General features: G+C 36.1%; 1 protein-coding gene and 1 long non-coding RNA gene across 7 annotated transcripts in view; one reads left to right on the forward strand and one right to left on the reverse strand.

The window, feature by feature from the left end:
* The window catches only part of LOC129577449 (uncharacterized), a 56,678-nt gene extending 48,965 nt beyond the window's left edge, over positions 1 to 7,713 (reverse strand). The window contains exon 1 of one of the 6 annotated variants that reach the window (XM_055464476.1): positions 7,139 to 7,713. The gene's annotated coding sequence lies outside the window, so the exon portion shown is untranslated. Of the gene's footprint in view, positions 1 to 6,392 lie in introns of all 6 variants that reach the window. The other 5 variants (XM_055464478.1, XM_055464477.1, XM_055464475.1 and 2 more) reach the window with 5 other exon arrangements.
* Positions 2,891 to 3,962, forward strand: LOC129577451 (uncharacterized). The gene is made up of 3 exons (XR_008689003.1): positions 2,891 to 3,238; positions 3,358 to 3,511; positions 3,736 to 3,962. It is a non-coding gene; the product is annotated as an uncharacterized LOC129577451 (long non-coding RNA).
* Positions 7,714 to 8,130: the final 417 nt, after the last annotated feature.

Raw genomic sequence — 8,130 nt, forward strand, 5'->3', positions numbered from 1 at the left:
CGATCAAAATTATACTACACGTGAAACGGCCAACGGAAATGAAGACGGTGAACAGAAAAATGAATCCAAATGACGAATAAGTGAAATTAAGGAAAATAATTAGGATATGTAATAGCAGTAATATCGTTGAGAATGAATGACAATTATGTCAATCAGATTGGAAAATTGTCAACGATCATGAAAAATGTGAATACATGATGGCAATGGCACCAGCACCATCACCAGCACCAGCACTTCGAATGAAGTACTTCATTTGAATATGAGACTGTTTTGGAATAATGTTCTTTTGAAATGAATCCTCTGGTATTTGTTGCTATAAAAAGAGCTACTTGGTCAATCGCAGCAGCAACAGTAGCTCCAATTGAATTGTGAGCGTAACAAAAAGCCCGTTCTAATTTGTTCAAACATCGCACACTACAAATAAAAGCTTAAAACGCCATTCGGAAGCCAATAGAAATGGAAAAATTGGTGAAGCTAACCATAAATATACAAAACATTTCCGCCATAATGTATGATAATGATGTTTCGATTGGACTTTAGTCTTGGTCTCACCTCATTAATGCTCGATTTGACTGTTAAGCCATCACCGATTCAATGGAAAATGGTTTGATCAAACGCAAATATGCGTTTTGTTTTTGAGCTACGATGGATGGTCGATCGGAAAAAATAGCCACTCTTTATGCGTGAATAGTTTTTTTTTCGTACACACACACACACACACATACATCCACGTCGAATAGAGAGAGAGAGAGAAAGGGAGAAAAACAAAACAAAATAAATCTCGTACGCAGATTTGGGTGACTTTAGAGTAATCATGAATTTATGTTTGAAACCGCATACAGGTGTGATACAGGCAGTGGCTCAAGAAGACAATAATGTATAAGACGTAAAGGCTGGCACAATAAGGAATGAGGCAATTCGCTGAATACACAGCCACAAACACACACACACACACACAATTACACACGCTAAGCATTCGCTCACTAGCTAGCTAGCTGGCTAAATGACTGGCTGGCTGGCTGGATCGGCTCGTTCATGCTCTGTCCTCTCTTTCTCTGCTCGCTCATTTGACGCTCTTAAAATTGAAACGAAAGAAGCAAACAAAATGAGCCACACTGGAGAAACGCGACGATATATAATTTTAATACGCTCTTCATGAATATGAAAATAAAAACATAAATTCGCGCTGGAACGGATATATTATTAATATCGGTGAATATTTCTCTCATTTTTCTCGCTGAGAGTTTGGTGTGCTTGTCGGGGCACTTGGGCTCTGTCTCTTACATCTGACTTTGGCTTTGAGCGCAAAGTGTGTGTGTGTGTGTGTGTGTTTGTGCTTTTTTTTCTCTGTGTGTTCTTTTTTAATGGGTGCGCGCAGAAAATGAGTGGATCTCTGGCTCAATTTTTCATGTATGTGTATGTATGTGTGCATGTGAAGAGCAAGTGTGACTGTGATAACAACTAATGCCACAAATATCACTAATATCATTCATACACACATCGTGCAGCGGCCGCTCTCTACACTCATTCTCTCAAGCTCTCATGTGCTGCTGCTGCTGCTGCTGCTGCTGACTGACTGTAGCTGACTGGCTCTGGCTCTGGCTCATAAATGGCAACGGGCGAACAGAACACGTTCGAAACCTTTTGCTACTTAATACTACACCATAAATAAGCCGTATGTAATCATTTATTATCATTTATATAAATATTTATAAAAAAAACATATTCCATAAAGTCAGAGCACATGTATTAAATTTATTATTATTTCTTTCCATTACTTTTGTTTCTGTTTTTCAGTCCGCACTCCGCGTATGCTTTTCTTCTTTCTTTCTTTCATTTTTTTTTGTTGAAAACTCTTCTTTTCATATACGCTTTTTTGCTAGATTTTTTATTTTTGAATATTTCTCTTCTTGTATGGGTGATGTTATTCTTTTATATTATTATTTTGTTGTGTGGTTTTTTTCTCGTATAAATTCGACAACATTCACGAACGGTCTTTTATAGGAATATTATACTACCATACATACACATGAAATAATGAAGCAAAAAAGGCAACATTCAGCTCACCAAAAAAATGTGTTGCGCCTATGCGCGTTGAATTTAACGCTTTTGTATCATTTTTATTCAATGCGAGCGTTGAAAGATGTTATGCTGTGCGTACAGAATAGCCCACCATAGCAAAACAATTGGGAATTTGACTTACAACCGAAGTGAGTGACTACAGTGGGACACTTTAAAGCAAATGCTTGAATGGTGAACTTTCGATTCGGTATACATCATTTGGATTGAGCACTTGGTGGTGGCATCAAATTTTTATGTGGTCCATGGCATAATTTAAGGAATTTCGATTTTTGAGTATTGATAACTGCCATTTGATCAGACCGATGGATTTAATTGCCAAGTATTGGAAATTGCAATGGGTTTATGGGTCTGATATACTAAAACTAAGACTAGATATTCCAAGCTTCATCATGTATTCGGATATTTGAACCTTTAATCGCCCCAGATCAAATGGCAGTTGTCAATACTCAAAAATCGAAATTCCTTAAATTATGCCATGATGTGGTCAATTTATTGGCCACAGTGAACGAATAATTGTCGCTGTTCAATTTTTCAAAAGAAACATATTTTCAACTATGATTCTCTTTGAAGCGCTCCCCCGCCCCAACTTAATTGCCATCACAATCCTTCATGAACTCATTTAAATAATTTTCCAATTCTCAAACAATACACTCATTTATTCTCAATCCATTCCAATTGGCTTCGATTATATTCCATACAGATTTTGTTTAGTTTTTTTGTTTTTCTCTCTCTGGTATTCTATCGCGCTGTGAGTCTTTTGACAAATTTTCAAAGTCGGCTATTGAATTAATTATTGAATATATCCGTCTTTTTTATTATTCCATGCAATCAACCGTAGCCCAGCGTGCATACAATATTATTTCTAGTCTGTGTGTGCGTGTGTGTATCGTTTCGTTTTTATTCGAAAAATAAAGGAATAAAAAAAATTATAAACGGGAAATATATTTAAATGAAAATTACTTTTCTTCTCGGTTAAATATTAAAATGCAGTTGACTTTTAATCATTCTACATTGTTTTTTTGTTCATCTTTGGAATAAATACCAGCAACGAGGGAATAGAAGAAAGATATATTGCAGTATCGCATTTTATGAATGTGTGTGTGTGTGTGTGTGTGTGTGTCTGTGTACTGTTCAATGGACGAGGAAAAACGAAAAGGTATGGTTCAATTGTTAAATATTAATAGTATTATTCTTTTGAAGCTCGAAAAGTGGTTAAACTTTTCTATAATGTTCGAACAATTTTTGTGTCATTACACGCTTGATTCGTTCATTCAGTCAGCGCCTCGGTCGATCGAGCCTAGTGTTGGTGTGCTGCCCCGTATCATGAACTGGAGATGAACGAATGAAAGAGATGGAACACGGCATTGGTTTCGTACGTGGGCTTTCCACCTGGGGGTCATTATGAGAAAGAGATCTCTTTATAATTTATGTAAGTGCTCTCTTTTATCACGGACAGAGAAAGAGAAAGAGAGGGAGAGAGGGAGAGAGCAAGAAAGAAAACATAACCGATACAAAGGGCAGTAGCATTGCAATTATTGCCCAAACAAAACAACAATCAACTTCCCAAAAATGTGTATAACAACATGTTGTTCACGAAGCAGGAGCCAGCCAACCCGTAAACTGACACAAACATTTTGTTTTCTTTTTATCCAGAATTACTTGAAACATGCCGATGAGAAGGAGAGAGTGAATAAAATTCCATAGAAACTTATTAATGAATGTGCAGTCGGTGATCGGCCAGCTAGAAGGGAACGAGCAAAAGAGAAAGAGAGAGTGATAGCCGCAAACAAACTGAGCGGAATAGTCGAGTTGCATACACATGTGAAATGTGAACCGGTGGAAATACATCCAACCAAATAGTAATAGACATTTTATATAGATACGCGTCCATATCAACATATAAAACAGAATATATAATACACAAAATTACAATGAATAAAATGAAACACGAATGAAATGGAAAAAAAAACAGAGTGTATATCTATATAAAAATAAACTCACATACAGAATGTTACAATTTTTCGTATGTATGGTGAGTTACGTATAATTACAAATTTGAACCATATAATTTATGGTAACGCGAGAACGTGTATAATATGCTTTAAAAGTTTTTTCGTGTCGGTTTCCCTGCTTGCGCAAGACAGTGATAGCGATAGGTAGGATGAAGGGCAAATTCAGAGCTGAGAACAGAGATAGAGCTGAACAGGGAAAAAAAGGTGGATATATATTAAAATTGTGAATCGTTTAAACACAACCGAATAAAAAAAAACAACAACCAACAATTCGTTTGGCGTATGGGTATTTTGTAACAAACAAATACGAAAGCAGCAAAAAAAAAGCATAGCTAAAGTGGAAATGATTTAACATAGTTCATGCAGCAAACAATCCCCATTTCGTTTAGCCTTCATAGTTCATATATCACCTCATACATTATAAACGATTAATTGTTTATTTTTGTCATTTATTTTAAATTATTTTATGAATTCATTTTGTAAATTTTTCGTATGCATGTGTCTACGTGTGTGTGTGTGTGTGTGTGTGTGTGTGTGTGTGTGTGTATGGAAGAGAGGGACAGAACGCCCGTTGCAGACACACACACATACGGCAATGATTTGGTTTTGTGTGTATGTCGTCGTCGTGGGTGCCATTGTGCTGCATGCAATTCATTTGGGTTTTTTATTAGATTGAAACGGGCAACATTTGGCTTATTACTAATTTGTATGCATATAAGTGTTCTGGGTTGTTGAGAGTGCGACACAGGCCAAAAAAGTTCGTTTCAAGCGAAAATATGCCTCTGTATTCTCCTACTATCATCGAGGAATGAGAAACCGTATGGAATGGAGAGAGCAACAAAACAGAAAGATATTTATCGAGAATGAAACGATCTTTTTTCTTCGGGCCTGTGTTTTGTGTACCACATTCGAATAATATATATATATATATTTGAATGTATGTGATGAAACATGGCTGTAAAAACACGTTCATAAACCAAAATAAATAGCAAAGCCACCAAACAAACAAAAGAATTTTACGTATTTGTCATTAATGTTCTGAAATTTATCGCCACCACTATAACTTGTTTATCATCGAAACCATTTTACATGGCACTCGCATTATATTATGGGTCCAGTGTGCTTTGCTCACTCACTCACTCTCTCTCTCTCTCTCTCTCTCTCTCTCACACAGTTGGTGCGAGCGCACGCGGCCCAGTCACTGTGTGTGTGTATGTGTGGTTGTGCTTGTTTGAATGTGACTGTATAATCACATCGCATAAAAATCTATTTTTTATTCTCGACTCTTTCGAGAAAAAAAAAATTATTTGAGTTTTGGACTTTTCGATATCATCCTCATGCGAATGCGTGAATGGTGATAAAGGCAAAAACCGCACATTTTCTCTGAATTCGTTGAAATTTTGTGTGTGTGTGTGTTTTTTCATAAATTAACATCAGTGGCTTCGCAACAACCACCGCAATGGGAGAAAAAAAAACACAAAGAAAGGAGGGAGGCGATAAGTACGATTTTACATTAGGCTATATTGCAAATTTCTTGTTAAAGCACATCAAGTCAAACAGTCAAAATGAACAGACACTAAACCATCTTTCGTTGTTTCCCTCAATAAAAAGAAAACATTCGAAAGAAGTCAGAACGCAAAGCACAGTCAAAAATTGATGATAATATTGCGAATACACTGAACTAAAAGCAAATGAATATACACAGAGAGCTGAGTAAAAAAACGGAGCGAGCATATTAAATCTACCGTAAATTAATGAAATTTATGACTGCGAAAGAAAAATTCAATGAGACTGTTGATCGCTAAACAACCGATATATTGCAAAGACAGCGACGTGCACGAAGAGATAGAGAGAGCACACTCTCTGCCATATTCATTCACACACACACACACACACACACACACACACAAAAAAACACGATGAGAGCAACGGGCGAGCTGACTAACTCGCGTCCGATAGAGACAAAAGAAAGGAATGAACAGAGAGGAAAATCATTAAATAAAATGATGTATTAATAGTCTGCAATAAATAAAGTGTTTTCATTTCGATGAATATCATGAATAACTGGCCCAACAAAAGCGCACACCATCAACAAAACAAATATTTAAGAAACAAAGAGCCAAAAAACTGTAGCAGGTTCCCAATCGGTCATTATAGACACAAACTATCACGAAAAATATATATATGTATATTGAATGCGTTTGGTTCATTTGTTGTTTTTTTTTCAATCGTCTTCTCTTTCTATATTCTGTCAGAAGAAAAAAATAGATTTCAATATCGAGCAGCTCGCATACTCACTCAAAAATTCACATCAACGCACTATAACTCATTCGCTCAATGACGGTTAAATTAACAAAGTAACACGAACGCACTACCAAATTTATATCAATCAACGAGAGGAAAAATAATGAGCATTCGTTTTGTTGTTGCTTTAAGTATTATTATTTGAAAAACGTACACATTGTTTTGTTTTCGTTCTGTTTCGCTTCTTTTTTTCGTTTCTTCTTCTTTTCTCCGGCCTAATATTTAGTTACAACTCGTGTGTTTGTGTATGTATAATATTCACTCGATGAAATTCACACTCTTTCACTCGTCGCTTTATGTCTTTTGGCTCTTGTTTATAAACGGTAAGTTTATATTCATATGTGGCCTATGTGTCTTTTCTGTCACAGGTCTTCGTGTATTTTTCGCATATTATGTGAATGAATGTGCGAACACACAAAATATCACAACGAAGAGCGAAGAAACACCAGAACCGATTGAGGATGATGATGATGATGAAGAAGACAACAAAATGTGTGTGTTTGTGTCTGTTTTTCCTTCTTTCGGTTTTCGGTTTAATATATACACGATATTCACTCGTTGATGGTGTAGACAAAAAAAGTAAAATCGCCAATTGTTTATATTGTCTCGTTGTTATTGTTGTTTTTTTCTTTATTTTTCGCTCAATACGGCGAACACAGTCACTGCTCTCCGTAATAATATGTCTATGTATGTAAAGTCTTTAAAAGTCTATTTATATTTAAACTCGCGTTATTATTTACGTTTTTGGTACTGTTTTTTCCTTGTTGATTCCGTGCTTCGTCTCATAAAATTTTATGAAACACAAATCAATCATTTCAGATTTTTTTTTTCTTCTGCTTCTCTTTATTTCGACTGTTTTCTGGTGTGTGTGTGTGTGTGTGTGTGTCTCAGTTCGATGATATTTTATTCTTTCTCCGAAAATGTAAGACGAGAAATAAACACTCACAAACACTATATAATTTTTTTTTTCGTCTAATAAATGTTCGTTCTTTTCGTTTATTTTATTTTATGATTCTCTCTCTGTGTGTCTTTTATTTGATTCGAACGGAATAATAATAAAATGAAAGAATCATCACGTTTTATACAAACACACAGAAATCATATGAAATAACCAATTTGATTACAAAAAATGAATGAATGATATAAATTATAATTTAATTTTTGTTTGAATATCTTCGTTCGTTTTGCCGTTAATGCTGTGTGCATCGAGAAGTGCTCCGTATGACGGTCAACCGTCAACTGAATGTTGAATTCGGCTGAAAGTGTTTTCTTTGAATATTGTTCACAGTGTCAGTGGTCTCCTTATCCTCTGACTGCGACTACATACGAACGCTTGTGTGCGTGCGTGTCTCTCTCATAACTAGTCTGTCTGTGTATTTCAATTACACTATCCCATCGATGTGTTTAATTTTTTCCGATTTGTGTGCTGCCGTCGCCGCCGCCGCCACCGTTGCCGCTGCCGCTGCTGCTCTGCTCTATGTGTGTATGTTGTTGTTGCCTTTTTCTGTATTATTATTATTTGCCTTTTGCTTACTACTCTACCTCTTCTTCTTCTTCTTCTTCTTCTTTTTCTTTAAAAATTCTTGCCTTTCGTCTGTGGCCTGTTGTCTGTGAATATGTGTGCCGTGCCGCTTTACCACAATCAACATGCGAAGAAGCAGAAGAGTTCGATGGATGCGTCAACATGTGAAAAATGTCTAGCGCACATGTGTGCGTGTTATGCGATAATATG

Source organism: Sitodiplosis mosellana, unplaced genomic scaffold (genome assembly GCF_009176505.1).
Source record: "Sitodiplosis mosellana isolate CC-2019 unplaced genomic scaffold, AAFC_SMos_1.0 Smas_scaffold_6197, whole genome shotgun sequence".
In the NCBI taxonomy this organism is placed as follows: Eukaryota; Metazoa; Arthropoda; class Insecta; order Diptera; family Cecidomyiidae; genus Sitodiplosis; species Sitodiplosis mosellana.